Raw genomic sequence first — 323 nt, forward strand, 5'->3', positions numbered from 1 at the left:
ACATAAAGTCTGAAGATACAACAATCACCTTTTATTTCAAAGGTCTAAAAATAGAAAAAATGCCCTATTACAGGTAGAAATTTCTCAATGCTTTAGAAAAATTGGCTACAAGATGTGTTCACTGGAATGTACGTGTTGTGGAAAGTCTCAGCCTCCTTGGGCTTGTCCACAAATTGAAAGGGGAAGTGAGTGAAGCCTTCACGTGCTATGAGAGGGCTCTGAGGCTGGCTGCTGAACTCAACTCTATGTTTTGAAATAGAGGTCACCATTCTTCATTTAATATATTCATAACTCAATAGGACATCAATCTTTCCCAATTGCTG

The sequence above is a fragment of the Galeopterus variegatus genome, unplaced genomic scaffold, assembly GCF_000696425.1.
Source record: "Galeopterus variegatus unplaced genomic scaffold, G_variegatus-3.0.2 Scaffold17168, whole genome shotgun sequence".
NCBI classification, from domain to species: Eukaryota; Metazoa; Chordata; class Mammalia; order Dermoptera; family Cynocephalidae; genus Galeopterus; species Galeopterus variegatus.